Here is a 15,383-nt window from a genome sequence, read left to right on the forward strand (position 1 = left end):
TCTGGATCAATATTAAGTAGAATTCCAGGACAGATTTAAGTAACACAATGAGCACAACTTATGGGGTCTTTTATTTATGTAGTTCTTTCATTTCCATTCTGCCTTTCTTTTTTTCTTTTTCTTTTTTTAAATAATATTTATTAAAGTTTCAAAAGAAGAAAAATCACATTAATAAAAAGATTAACAATAAAAAGGAAAAATACAAAGTAGAAAAAAGAAAAACAGTTAAAAACAATTCCATCTTTTCATCACTTCTTTTACATTTACTTGTTTCCCAGACCTCCTCATACCTCCCTCTTTTGTATTCCAATTCAATTTGTTAATGCAACAATTCCTTTCCCTCCTTTTTAATCCTAATCTTTAATCTTGATATATTATAACATTAAATTTTTACATATTAGAAACCAATTTTTCCGTATTCTTTTGTACCTGTACAGCTAGAAACCACTTAACTTCAATCCAACATCATTCTAACATTCATTAGTTTTGCAATATTTCTGTAAATAGTCTTTAAATTTCTTCCAATCTTCTTCCACCGACTCTTCTCCCTGGTCACGGATTCTGCCAGTCATTTCCGCCAATTCCATATAGTCCATCAATTTCATCTGCCAGTCCTCCAGTGTGGGTAAGTCTTGTGTCTTCCAATGCTTTGCAATAAGTATTCTTGCTGAGCACAACTTATGTGGTCTTTTATTTATGTAGTTTCTTTCATTTCCATTCTGCCTTTCACCCCTCCTGCCAATGACATATAGATGTGATTTCCATGCAGTTATCACGGAGCAGACCTAAACCTGCATAGCTTCACCTTCTGTGGGACTTACAAGTTGCTGCTTGAAGAGAATGAAATCAGGTTGGTTCTAGTAGAGTGCCCTACAGTAAACCACATCGGTTTTCCCCCTAGCCACCTTTTCATTGACTGAGTCATGTAAGAAGTTTCTTTTTATTGACCACTGCTAGAAACCTGTGGGATCAATAAACTTGTTCTATCCTTGCACTGGGCCATCTACATTACTCCTAAGTCTCTTTGTGCAAAGGAAGCAGGGGGAAGGAAATAAAGGGGGGGGGGGAACCATCCTAATATTATGGTCAAATTAATTTTATTTACAATTTTAAAAGTTAGAGATCAGATGCTTTTGTCTTACACCTCTCCACCCCCCAAAAAGCTCACACTGACTTGATCGTCAGACAACAGGAAGTAATTATTGTTCATTTCAGCATTGCTCAATGTTAAACCTGCGATGTCTGCTTTACAGGCAAACTCTCCCAGGATGCGTTATGCTGCAAAACCATGAACTGAAAAGGTTGCTTGCATTCTATATCTGTAACATTTTTGTTATCACTTTTCATTTGTAACTTAAGCATCATCATTACATACATTGCTTTCCAAATCCCTTGAGCATTATACAAAAGTCAGCAATATCAAAAAAGACTTTTGTAGGGATAATACAATCCCTGCAGAATTTTTTTTTTCATGATTAGTAACCTTTAACTTGTTTGTTAAAATATCCCCAAATCCTAAAAATACACTGGGACATGATTTTGATGGGTACAAAATTGGAAGGAACTTCCTTGAAACTAACTGAGTGACACCGATGGGAAGACAGTGTAACATAAGATTCAATTCCCCGGTTTCCACATGCATTGTTTTTTTCAGTGTCACAGCTTCCAAGGTGCAATTCCTACAGAATTTACAGCACTTGTTTGGCTTGGCATGTGGTAGTATTTCTTAGTGTGACAGTGTGTCCCTTTTGTTATATATATATATATATATATATATATATATATATATATACTGTGTGTATATATATATATATATATATATATATATATATATATATACTGTGTATATATATATATATATATATATATATATACTGTGTGTATATATATATATATATATATATATATATATATATATACTGTATATATATATATATATATCCAGATACTGCAGTCACAGTCTTGTAAGTTGTACCAGCAATTCACAGGAGATCCTCTGGATTTATACTTCTGGAACTTCCACAATAATATAGTTTCTTCCTATAGCTATAGGGTTCTCTAGGATAACCAGAGGCTGCCTAAATGTGAATGAGTGGGGGAACTGCACTGGATACAATTGTTCCTCATATTAGGGGATAAAATTCATATAATAAATTGTTCAGGGATGACTTAGGAAATATGAGGCTGGTGGCAGAAGTGGGGTTGCATTGGTATCTAGCTGGAGAGGTACAAAGACAATCATGTTTCACATTTCCAGAGCCTGCAGTCAGGAATTTATTATTACATTTTATAAAAAAAAAATAATTTGCCCTTCAAAGAGCTCAGGGTAGTGTTCTCTCCCTGGCCATTTTGTCCTCACGACAAACCCTGTGATATATGTTAAGCCAACAGAAAGAGTTGCTTGTCCAGAGAGTTTCCATGCAGAGTGGAATCTTGAAGCCAGATCTCTTCAGCTGAATATCACTCACTTTTTTTAAAAGCACAGATAGAAGATGGATCTTGGGGGCTCCGCTCACACCTCTTATATCGTACCACCTTGCAAGTTAAAAATGTAAAACAATGAAATATATATAATTAACTAATAAATACAATGAGCTGAGACAACAGCAGTAAAACAACAATAACATTCAAAATAAATAAAAAATATCAATAACAGTTGAAGATAAACTATAATGCCAGCATTGATTAAAACAGACTGAAATTTAAAAAAAGGTATTTAAGGCCTGTATCAGGGAAGCAGCCAGGTGTGTCCCCAATGGAATGACATTTCTAAAGATGGCGGCCACCTTGAGAGACAGTTCTGTCCCTCATAAAACTAGCCTGGCAAATCTGACTTGCAGGCACATGAACAGAACCTCTAAGGCAGATGTTAGAGCCTGGGTAGGCTTCTGCAACTACAGGTGGTCCTTCAAATAACCTGGTCCGAGTCATTTAAGACATAACCAAGGTGTTAGCGACTAGCATGGTCCAACAGATCAGCTGAAGCTGATAAAAGGCAGCCCTCACCAGTGGGGCCAGGTTGTCCCCAAGATTGAGGGGACCAAGTGCGCATTGCATGTGTGTGATGTTACACACGTATCGTGCGTCCTGTGACATTACATGCTCGATATCGCATCATCTGGAGGAGGCCAAGCACTCTGAGGAGCGGGCCGCTGAAGCTGCAACATGCCCCCTCAACACTGAGGAGGCTTGGCACCTTTCCAAAAAATGTTGAGGGGGCTGAAGACACATCTGTCCCTAATAATAATAACAATAATAATAATTTATTATTTATTATTTATACCCCGCTCATCTGGTTGGGTTTCCCCAGTCACTCTGGGCAGCTCGCAACAAAATATTAAAAATTGAATCAAACTTTAAAAACTTCCCCAAACAGGGCTGCCTTCAGATGTTTTCTAAAAGTCAGATAGTTGTTTGTTTCCTTGACATCTGATGGGAGGGTATTCCACACGGCGGGTACCACTACCGAGAAGGCCCTCTGCTTGGTTCCCTCTGTAACCTTGCATCCTGCAGTGTGGGGACCACCAGAAGGCCCTCAAGTTTGTGCCTGCCCCTCACTATATGTACAGTATCTCCATAGAGGATCTCTCAAGTGCACATTTGGTCCATCAAGGAGAGCAATGGGGTTCCGTTCAACATTGGTCCCATTGAGAACAGCACCCCTCTCATCTTAAGCTTCAGCTTGTTTGATCTGATCCATTCCAAAATAACCTCCAGTCCTTGAGACTAGCTGGAAATGAAAGGTTGTACAGATAATTTACTACACAGGTGAAAGCAGCATGTCACCATACCATCACAGCTTGGACACATCTTCCGAACAGATGTGAAGCTCATAAACCGCCTTGGACCTTTCGATGCCAACACAATGTATTTAAATTCTGTCTCTGTGCTCTGCATTTCTCTGCACCTCCCAGAAATGGTATGTGTCATTTTCCAAAGCAGAGAGAAGATTTATTGACACATTCATGTCCTATCTATGCTATCCAGGAATGAAGGCAGAAAAATAATGGATGCAGATTGAAGTGAATCTTGCAGCTGCCAAACATAATGGATGCAGAATTAAAATGAGTTGTGGAGCTGCCAAAGGGGCCTACTTTTGACCTAGAATTTGGAATAAAGAAATATCTGAATGATCATATAATATCTGTCTCTAGCCCACTGTGGTCAGTCCTCAATCCCAGCTGCTTCAGAGAATGTGTCCAGCATCTACAAAGCTTCCAACTAGTGTTACTGGCATTCAGAATTCTTTCATTTAGCCACAATTTGCAGTAATTTCAGTGGGGCTACCGGGACAACTAATCTAACACCTTTACATCTGGGATTTAAGGGTGGTTTAAGAGTAAAATTCCCATCCTGACCAACATGGAACTTCTCTTCTGTGCATTTGTCAAATCCAGTTTGGATATAGCAGTTTGGATATAAATGTATCTCTAAGACAGTAAATTACTCAAAACCTGATGGAATGTTTATCCTTCAAATTACAACCAGTGTGATCTTGAAGACCTGGGAGGCTTGAATGAACATAAGTTAACAATTTATCCACATGGATCACTTCCCAGACCTAACCTCTAGCATTAATTTTTACCTGGAAATGGAAAAGAACGTATGGATCTCATCACTGATTGCATATCAGGCAGATACTTTTAGGGTGCATGAGATTACATCCCCCTACCCCCTAGCAGAAGCAACTCTAAATGTCCAAGAATTTGCTAGCTTATATAGGCGCAAAGCTGGACCATAAAGAAGGATGATCACCGAAGAATTGATGCTTTTGAATTATGGTGCTGGAGGAGACTCTTGAGAGTCCCTTGGACTGCAAGAAGATCAAAACTATCCATTCTTCAGGAAATCAGCCCTGAGTGCTCACTGGAAGGACAGATCCTGAAGCTGAGGCTCCAATACTTTGGCCACCTCATGAGAAGAGAAGACTCCCTGGAAAAGACCCTGATGTTGGGAAAGATGGAGGGCACAAGGAGAAGGGGACGACAGAGGACGAGATGGATGGATAGTGTTCTCGAAGCTACCAACATGAGTTTGACCAAACTGTGGGAGGCAGTGGAAGACAGGAGTGCCTGGCGTGCTCTGGTCCATGGGGTCACAAAGAGTCAGACACGACTAAACAACTAAACAACAACAACAACATAGGCGCAAAGATCACTACTTAGTAAGATTTGAATTTCCTGGGGCCTTACAATAAGGCTACTAGATCTTGCAGGACTAGATAACAAATTTGAATGAATTGAGATGGATTCATGAAGGCTCTAGAAGGTTTTTCTGCTTCCATGACTGGCCGTTTTGTGAAATCTTTTCTCAGCCTCTGAAACAGGCAAATAACCCTGGTGGTTGATTAGATCTTTCTAGAGGTTCTTATTTTGCTTAGAAGACCACTATGAACTTCCTGGTTTTCTGGAGAGTTGGTGAGTGATGAATTGTGAGGGATGCTGGCTTGAGCAATGGCAGAAGAATATTTGTGGTGGTTGAATTCAACCCAAACACAGGCTAAAATGGCCCTCCTGTGGCATCAAAGAAAAGGTAGCCATTGGTAGCCATTGCAGAAACACAGAGCAATTCTGAGTGGAGCTATTCAAATTAGTGAGGGGGCCACTACAACTTAGGCCCTGAGGTATACAGGAAAACACCTTGGTGACCTTCTCTGACCAATTTATGGGACCAGAGAGTACATTTCCTTCTGTCATTCTGATGTAAATTCATACATTTTTTTTATTTCATCAACCCTTTGTCTTTTTCCCAGTAGCTTATTTTTTATTTTAAAAATCAATTATAATGCATTTATTTGTGTAATTATTGGATTTTCTCTAATTAGGACAGGCTTGCTGCTATTTCTTTTAATTTATATAATCACTGCTTAGGTCTTTTATTGTCCTATGAATCTTAATGTCTTTTTTGTTATGTTGTGTGTCCCTCGATCCTGCTACCACACCTGATGGCGTTTCCTGCAAAAGTATGAAAATAAAGATTTCTCAGACCTTGTGTTTTTGAAAATGTGTGCCACATAAGAAGGCACACAAACTCTCAAACTACAGGTAACAGAGTTTAGGGTGAAGGCAATTGTAGCGTCTCTTCGAATGAGGCAAAGCAAGCAAAACCAGAGTTTTTTTGTTCTGTTTCAACACTGCTTTTGCAACAAATTTCAGCAGATCTGAGAAGAGGTGGGCACTGCAAATAGATTCAAAGCTTAAGGAAAGCAAGTGTGCATAACATGCCCCCTGCCCCCCAGTTTTTCAAATTTTATTTATACTTTTCAAGTTTATACATTTCACTAATTTTACAATCATTTTAACATTTCAAAACTTGACTTCCTTCCCCCTCTTTCTGCGGTTCCTTAAATTTATTTTTAATATCTTCTACATATCCAAATTAACTTAATTTGGTCATTTATTCATCTAATTTAAATATATTTATTTTGGGAATTATAGGGACAGAACTACCTAAACTGTATAGAAACTTATTCATGCATGCTACTACAGTGGCAATAATGTTACTCACCCCAAAATGGAAAGAAGCAGAAGTCCCAGCAAAGGAAGAATGGATACAAAAACTTATGGAATACGCAGAAATGGCAAAGCTGACCAGAAGAATAAGAAATCAAGATAACAAACTTTTTATAAAATAATGGAAATGGTTTATTGAATATTTACAGATAAATTGTAAACAGGTAAGATTATTGGCAATATTCTTGTAATAACCTACAGTTTTATAAGAGTCTGCTTATTTATTTATTTTAACTCAAGGTAATGGACCTTTCTGTGGTCACACTGGACTCCTGGTAAAGTCTAACTATTGCCTCTCCCTCTCAAATGAGGACTTTCCTGAGAAGAACAAACACAAGGAATTTCCATTGCTCTTTGTCAATCAACATCCTCCAAAAATTGTAAGTGATCAAATGTAGTTAAACGTTAAGTGGAAAGCAAAGTCCTGTTTATCTGTATCTGTCAGTCAAAGCAGATCAGCTGGTTGCAGAAACTTAAAAAAAGACAATCGTGTGATTGCCAGTGAGGTGGGCTGACCCTTGCCTTATTCAAAAATGTTTGTTTTATAAAAAGCATTACTCATCTAGAAGTGTGAATGAGCATAGATTGAAAATAGACGGCAGCTGCTTTTGAAATTTAACCGTTGCAATGTCCATAACTTCGGGTGTGTTTCTGAAATTACCTTCTGCTATGCTTTCCCCCATTTCTTCTACTTCTTTCAGCACTTTGGAAAAATGCACGTTCCATTCATGTTTTTGGCAAGTTGCCATAGGTGCACAAGAAATGGAAGTAGTCAGATACCTTTGCGTAATTTAAAGGAAGAAAAATGTGGAAATGTGATCTTCCCTTGCCAATATAATCCACTGCCAAAACTTAAAGAAAAATCAGCAATAAGGCCAGAAGCTTTGAACTCAGTTCTCAGAGTGGTTTAACAGTGAATCCCTCTGCTCATAAGAACTTTGGGAATTGAAGCTCTGTGAGAGGAACAGGGGTCTTCTAGCATTTCTCAGCATCCTTAACAAACTACAGTTCCCAGAATCCTTTGGGGGAAGCCATGACTGTTGGATCATATGACTTTAAATATATAGCGTGGCTGTGGCCTTAGTCTCTAGTAAGTTGTTCACATCTGTCTCTGGAGACAATGGAAGGCAATTTGTTCATCAGCACAATATTTTTGTTTATTTATTTAGCTCATCACTAGTAACAGGAGGCTTGACCACATTTCCCCTTTTTCTGCCACTTTCCTCTGGGAAAACCTTGCTGTTTACTGCTGAATTGGAAGAAACATTGATAGGTTTTTGGGCAGATTGACATTTGTTCCAATTCAGCGGTAAACAGTGGATTTTCCTGGGTAAAGCAAGAAAACTTAGGTAGGAAAAACCAACTGCAGAAATATAAGATGGGGGATATATGTGGCTTGCCAATAGCAAATGTGGGGTATGTGGGGAGAGGTAGTACCTCTGGTGCAAGACACATCATGCTACTTCTGGGGTAGTTTGTCCACCTTTGGTCCCAACCCTGCACTCAACTCTCACCTGTGGCTCCTAGAAGCTGCCAGCATGTGACAGAGGCCACATCCCGGGAAACAGCTTCAACTGGCTGGCTAAACCAGGTGAGGGTAACTGATGGGTCTCAAACCCTCGGTGTGTTAGGGACTTCCCCTGCATGTGAACACAGGGTCTGCTGGACTGAGTGGATGACCTCAATAGTGGGTCCAATGGTCAAGTAGGCAGTTACTGCACATGCTGTAGAGGGAAGTGAAGGGCCAATGGGACACATTAACCTGGGAAGGTAGCCCATTAGGAAAAGGAAAAATGGATCCTAAACCTTCACTGCCTTGCAGGACATCTTCAGAAGAAGAAAAGGCTAAGGAGTAAACCCTACACAATTCTGGAGAGTACTCCCTTAGATCAGGGGTCGGCAAACTAAGGCCTGGGGGCTGTATGCAGCCCCTCAGGGTCATAAATCCAGCCCATGCCGCAAAACCGGAACCCGCCGTGAAGTCAAGACTCCCGGCGATGGTGACAAGAGGAAGAGGCTGAGCGGTGGCAGCTCTGCCGCGCCTGGTTTGATTGGCAGAGCCGTTGTTGCTCAGCCTCTTCCTTCCACCGCCGTTGCCGCCACCCTGGTGCTCCTGTGGGCCAGAGAGTGGAGCGGACGAGCTCGATATGCCTAGCCGCTTCACGAGAAGCAGCAGAAGTAGGGGTGATGGTGGCAGCCCCTGGGGAGGTAAGCGCAGCGCCTTCTTTCTCTAGGCGAGGAGGAAGCCCATTTCGCGTCACTGCCGCCAGCCCTTCGGCGAATGAGGCAGGCGGCAAACCAAGAAGGCTGCTGGGGCTGGGTGTGTGTGGGGAGGAGGACTACTTGCCCCCCTAGCAATCTGCATAGGAATCCGTGTGTGTGTGTGTGTGGATAGATGATAGATAGATGATAGATAGATATAGATAGATAGATAGATAGATAGATAGATAGATAGATAGATAGATAGATGATAGATAGATGATAGATAGATGATAGAGAGAGAGAGAGAGAGAGAGAGAGAGAGAGATGTAGATAGATAGATAGATAGATAGATAGATGATAGATAGATAGATAGATAGATAGATAGATAGATAGATATAGATAGATAGATGATAGATAGATAGATATAGATGATAGATATAGATGATAGATAGATAGATAGATAGATATAGATAGATAGATAGATAGATAGATAGATAGATAGATAGATAGATAGATAGTCTGGCCCTCCACAAGATCTGAGGGACAGTAGACCGGCCCCCTGCAGAAAAGTTTGTTCACCCCTGCCTTAGATGGTCGAATAGCACCTTGTACCCCTACTTCTGGCAACTCCTGAAGGCAAGCTCCTGCCAAATATAAATATATTGTTCTGCTTTCCTTTGGAGCATGTCAGTGAGGCCAAGAGCAAGGTCTTGTCATCTGGGCATTCCAGGACCTCCATATACACTGCCCAGGTTTGCATACGAGAAGGTCACTTTGGTGATGTTAATGCACTGCTTTGACTTCAACCTTGGAGGCACGTTCCATTTTCTCTCAAGACATATGGATGCCAACAGCAATGAGTTGTAAATGTGACAAGGACCTAGAGATCTTAGTAGACCACAAGCTTAACACAAGTCACCAGTGTTACGCAGGAAAAGAAGCTACTGCTATTTGAGGCTGCATCAATAGAAGCCTAGTATCGTGATCAAAGGAAGTCATAGTCCCACTCTATTCTGCCCTTGGTCAGACCGAACCTGGAGTACTGTGTTCAGTCCTGGTCACCACAATTTAAGAAGGATATTAACAATCTGGAACATGTTTTAAGGAGGGTGATCAAGAAGATAAAAGGTCTGGGAACCAAACCTTATGAGGAACAGTTGAGGGAGTTTTGTATGTTTTGCCTGGAATGGGGAGACTGAGAAGAGATAAGATTGTTGTTGTTTAGTTGTTTAGTCATGTCCGACTCTTTGTGACCCCATGGACCAGAGCACGCCAGGCACTCCTGTCTTCCACTGCCTCCCGCAGTTTGGTTAAACTCATGCTGGTAGCTTCAAGAACACTGTCCAGCCATCTCATCCTTTGTCGTCCCCTTCTCCTTGTGCCCTCCATCTTTCCCAACATCAGGGTCTTTTCCAGGGAGTCTTCTCTTCTCATGAGGTGGCCAAAGTATTGGAGCCTCAGCTTCAGGATCTGTCCTTCCAGTGAACACTCAGGGCTGATTTCCTTAAGAATGGATAGGTTTGATCTCCTTGCAGTCCATGGGACTCTCAAGAGTCTCCTCCAGCACCATAATTCAAAAGCATCAATTCTTTGGCGATCAGCCTTCTTTATGGTCCAGCTCTCACTTCCATACATCACTACTGGGCAAACCATAGCTTTAACTATACGGACCTTTGGAGTATAGTTCTATTTGCCAGGAGGTGATGGGACCAGTGGCCATGATCTTAGTTTTTTTTTTTATGTTGAGCTTTGGACCATATTTTGTGCTCACTGGTGGGTGTGGTTGTTTGGAACCGTAGAAACAACTGGGTTAGCTTTGACAATAAAGAATTAACTGTCATGTGCATTCCTTCAGTTGGGGTGTGCCTTTGACAGATGATAAGAGCTGTCTGACAGTGGAATAGACTCCATTGGAAGGTGGTGGAATCTCCTTCCTTTGGAGTTTTTAAGCAGAGGTTGGATGCCTTTGGGTCCCTTTCAAACCTGCAATTCTGTGATTCTACAAGATGAAATATTTCCCCAGTACTTCTGAATTTGTGTAGATTTATCCATAATTTCCTGAACCTCTGCTTCCTGAATATTTCTTTCTACCCTAATTTGGGATGCAAAGGTTTTAGTACAAATGTTAAGACAAGTGGAGACTGTGAGTGTCTTTGATTCACCCATGACTAGATCGCTGGTTGTTAATGCTAACCTTTATCACCTAGACTACTGTTCTGTATCAAAAAAAAATCCATCAAGGCAATTAGGTTTCAGCTATTATATCCTGAATCATAACTGTTCAATATCGATGAGTATGGCAGTCAGAGCTTTTCAAGTGCAGAGCATGTAAGAATAAATGACCAATCTACCTAAATTCCAAAATAGCTGAAAAATGTAATGGTCCAGGGAATAGATATATTAAATATATGATGCAGAACTTGGGCTCCACTGCCCGAAGTTATATTTTCAGATTAGTTGGCAAATGGAGATCCCTTTGAATAATAATAAAAAACCCTTCATATAAATATGTGTGTTGTTCATTTTCACACTCTGGTAAGAACATAGGTCCTTCACCTAGGTATGTAGCTGGAGCCTGATGTTTACCATGGGGCTGCTCACTTGCCCCAGTCTAAACAAATCATAGAATTGTAGAATTGTAGAGTTGGATGGAACCCTGAGGAGTCCAATTCCCTGCAATGCAAAAATATGCATTTGTCCCATAGGAGAATAAAACCTACAACCAAGGCTTCCCCAGTTGAATGAGCACTCACATTGTGGGTTCCCTTTGCATGGTCATGTGTGGTGCTACAGTTCCCAGGGAACTTAATGGCAAACAGGGACTGGCCTGCCTCTCTGTGTTATTATTTGGCAGTTCACGTCCAGCCTCAGTAGTCCAGTTTCATTGCTGGGAGGTGGGGCCAGTCCCAAATATATATAGGGGGTGGAGCCGACAGTAGCCAGGCAGTCGGCTCAGGAGATTCACCCTCCCTACCCTCCCTTAGTTTAATGTTTTCTTGTTTGCAGGTTAACTTTTTCTTCCTGTTTAGCAGGTGCTGCTGCGGTCTTTGACTGGTTGCTGTTGAAGGACTGGGAAGAAATTTTCCTGCACTGGCAGGTTTTGTCTTCCCCGTAGCAATTCATCACAACTTTGGTGGTTTATGGCCTTGGGTGGAATCCTTTAGTCTTTTCTTCCCTATAATGGGGGTAGGGGGGTGAAGTGGTGACTCACCCCCCTGCGGCATTGATGCCAGTGTCCCCTCTTAAAATGGGTTATATATAATGGGTGTCACTGCCCATACACCGAAAGGCTGTCAGCGAACTACCCTGTATGTGGGGATATGGGCTGGGCTGCCTTCTACACTTACGTCTCGCAGTGGACCCCCATATCCCATTTACCCTGATGTTCCCCAGTTCCACTGGCTGGGGGGGCTGGGAGGGGTACATGCCTAATGCCTAAGCCAAGGTCTTCCTACATTCAGAAGTTTAATAAAGTTGTGGCCTATTTTAATTCCATAACACATTATCAGAATCTTTATTCCTTTCTTATGATCCCTGGGGGCTGGGGCTGGTTGGGCAATATGGTTCTTTGTTTAATTAGGCCTGCAAAGTGAGTCAATGTGAGCCCAAGCAGGGAAGGGTCAGAGGAAACTGCTGCAGAGGTGGATAGGATTTAGAGTTGGACAAGTAAGAAACTCGTTCACTTTTTAATGCAAATCTGCGCAATCCGCACCTCCTGAGCCAGTACGCAGCTGCCCTTCAAAACCTACTCTTCTCCAGATTTTGTGATGCAGTTCTCAATAAGTGTTTTTTTAAAAGCATACCCAAAAGTGTACATTAGGACAAATTGCTTGCAAAAATGCAAGAACTAAAAGAAATACACATGAAAATGCATTCAGATTTTCATACAGATTTTTTAATTTTTTTAAAAAAAAACCCTAAAGAAAATGTCAAACTATTGAAGAAATTGGGCAAATGCAGCTTAAGACTGGGGGAGGGGGATGAGACAGTAGGAGAAATCAAACCTGATGTACTTGCCTGTTCTTAAAAGAGTCATGGTAGACGGAGGCAATCTGGTCCAGCTATAGGCAACAGGTGGTATCCAAATATGTAGTTCTGTTAGTGCAAGGATTTTCATTTGTTCTATGGAACTTCCCCACCCTTTCTTATTCCTGCACACTTCTGAACTCACTCCAAATTTTATTTGGAGGGTTGGGGAACCCCCACAAAAGATTTAGAGGACACACAGGGGAAGGAGAGGGAACAACAGTTCCATTACAGAACCAGACGTCCTTGTGCTAATGGAACCATTTCACTGGCTACTGCCCAAGGTCTCTTGCACTCTGCTTAAATAATAACAATACAATAATAATTTATTATTTATTGTTTAATTTATTACTTATACCCCGCCCATCTGGCTGAGTTTCCCCAGCCACTCTGGGCGGCTCCCAATTGAGTGTTAAAAATAATGCAGCATTAAATATTAAGAACTTCCCTAAACAGGGCTGCCTTCAGATGTCTTTTAAAGATAAGATAGCTGCTTATTTCTTTGACATCTGATGGGAGGGCATTCCATAGGTCGGGCGCCACTACCGAGAAGGCCCCCTGTCTGGTTCCCTGTAATCTCACTTCTCACAATGAGGGAACCACCAGAAGGCTCTCAGTGCTGGATCTCAGTGTCTGGGCTGAACGATGGGGGTGGAGACACTCCTTCAGGTGGACTGGGGCTGTTTAGGGCTTTAAAGGTCAGCACCAACACTTTGAATTTTGCTCGGAAACGTACTGGGAGCCAATGCAGATTTCTCAGGATGGGTGTTATGTGGTCCTGGCGGCTACTCCCAGTCACCAGTCTAGATGCCACATTCTGGATTAATTGCAGTTTCTGGATCACCTTCAAAGGTAGCCCCACGTAGAGTGTGTTGCAGTAGTCCAAGTGGGAGATAACTATAGCATGCACCACTCTGGCGAGACAGTCCGCAGGCAGGTAGGGTCTCAGCTTGCATATCGGGTGGAGCTGGTAGACAGCTGCCCTGGACACAGAATTAACCTGCGCCTCCATGGACAGCTGTGAGTCCAAAATGACTCCAAGTCTTCACACCTGGTCCTTCAGGGGCACACATTCAAGACCAGGGAGTCCCCCATACACGCCTGCCCCCTGTCCTGCCAAAACAGTCTTCTCAGGATTCAACCTCAATCTGTTAGCTGCCACCCATCCTCCAGCCACCTCCAGACACTCACACAGGACATTCACCGCCTTCACTGGTTCTGATTTAAAAGAGAGATAGAGCTGGGTGTCATCTGCCTACTGATAAACACCCAGCCCAAACCCCCTGATGATCTCTCCCAGTGGCTTCATATAGATATTAAAAAGCTTAAATGTTAACTGATGATGAACTGGTGCTGATAAAAAAAAGAAAGATGGTAACTGAATAACCAGAAACAACATACTGCTAGTTTGTGTGAATTACATGCTCACTACTGTAGCTGCTCTAGTTTCTACTACAGCCTCTGGGTAGTAATGATTGATTTAAGTTCTCTTGCTTGTCTTTTGGTGCTGCGTTGGTGATGTGACGGTTTAATGCCATGTGCTATAAATGGCTACAACCCTCCAGTAATGTTCAGTGAAACAAAGACGTCCCCTGCCCCCACATCTTTTCATTGGCTCCCATTTAAGAGCAAGTGATTAAATGTTGAGTGTGATGACGGTTTCTCGTGCAAATGATTCTTCCTGGAAGACAGTCCTGCAAATGCATTTGTGAATGAATGCTGCTTGGCTTCCCTATCGGAAGGGGAAACTACGTGATTTCTGAACTGGCAACCTGGAAGGACAAAAATAATCATTAAAAAAAGGTGATTTAAGGTTAACTTTCTGGTGTGCTGATTTTGATACAACACATTAAATTTAATTACTGGCTGTACAACACTGCAAGTAAGGCACCAGTCTGTAAACAATTTTGTTGCTTAGAACAGTAATAACGGGAAGGAACATCAAAGTTCATTAACCCAGGAAGGCAGTTGGGCCATCAACTTTTACTAGGGGGGCAAATATGCATTTACAAGAGTAGTTTACAATCAACAAAGGAAGCCATAGGAACAGACAAACTACAAATATTGAAAGGGTTTGCATTCAGATTTTTTAAAAATTTATAGCGCAGTATATTTCACGTCAGGAATTCATAGTAGGGAATGCAGGGGGGGGGGGAATCATAACAATAGGCCTCAAGTAGGCTGAGATCATTCCCAGTTTTGAGCACTGTGTCTCATCCACTAGAGGCCCTTTGGAGCTGGCCTAACAAGCAATTGTGCTGATGTATTACAGTTCTTGTATATAGGAATGTAGCACTTGCTGGAAATTTTCTAAGGAACTAGTTTGTTCTCTGTACAAGCCCCATTGGAAGCTGATGTAGATCATTTATGTGGAAGATACTTGCACCATACAGCTTCTCAGGGGATTATGTCCCTTATTTCTAGGAACTTTGGTCATACACAATGAATGGATTGTTCTGTCTGTGAACTGTTGCATTCTTTTATGTACTGCCTGATGTTATGTATTCAGTGGCCTGTGTTTGCCTAAACTTGAGTCTGGACTAAGGATTCTGAGCTCCTGTGTTCTGATTCGATACATGATGGCCAATCACAGAACATTCTAGGATTTGGGCCTCTGCCATTGGCCCTTGAACTCTTAGTCAT

General features: G+C 41.6%; 1 long non-coding RNA gene across 1 annotated transcript in view; it reads left to right on the forward strand.

Moving 5' to 3' along the window:
• The window catches only part of LOC308484997, an 11,383-nt gene extending 4,923 nt beyond the window's left edge, over positions 1 to 6,460 (forward strand). Inside the window, exons 2-3 of the long non-coding RNA XR_013990280.1 lie at positions 770 to 850; positions 6,438 to 6,460. This is a non-coding gene — a long non-coding RNA (uncharacterized lncRNA). The remainder of the gene's footprint in view (positions 1 to 769; positions 851 to 6,437) is intronic.
• Positions 6,461 to 15,383: the final 8,923 nt, after the last annotated feature.

Source organism: Podarcis pityusensis (genome assembly GCF_964106645.2).
Source record: "Podarcis pityusensis genome assembly, chromosome: 9".
Lineage (NCBI taxonomy): Eukaryota > Metazoa > Chordata > Lepidosauria > Squamata > Lacertidae > Podarcis > Podarcis pityusensis.